The sequence below is a fragment of the Sphaeroforma arctica genome, assembly GCF_001186125.1.
Source record: "Sphaeroforma arctica JP610 unplaced genomic scaffold supercont1.1811, whole genome shotgun sequence".
NCBI classification, from domain to species: Eukaryota; class Ichthyosporea; order Ichthyophonida; genus Sphaeroforma; species Sphaeroforma arctica.
The window spans coordinates 9390-9735 of record NW_014038747.1 but is presented as its reverse complement, the minus strand read 5'-3'; positions in this window follow the sequence as shown (position 1 = coordinate 9735).

Genomic DNA, 346 nt, shown 5'->3' with positions numbered 1-346 from the left:
CATATACATATGCATATGAATATGCTTATACATATACATATACATGCATATACATATACATCTACATAGACATGCATATACATATACATATACATCTACATCCACATATACATATATATATATACATATACATTTTCATATACATGTATATATATATACATATTCATATTCATATACATATACATATACATGTACATGTCCATATGCATATACATAGACATCTGCACATACATTACATATACATATATATAAACATATACATATACATATACATATACATATACATATACATATATATATATACGTATACACATATATAAACGTATACATGTGCATATGCATATAC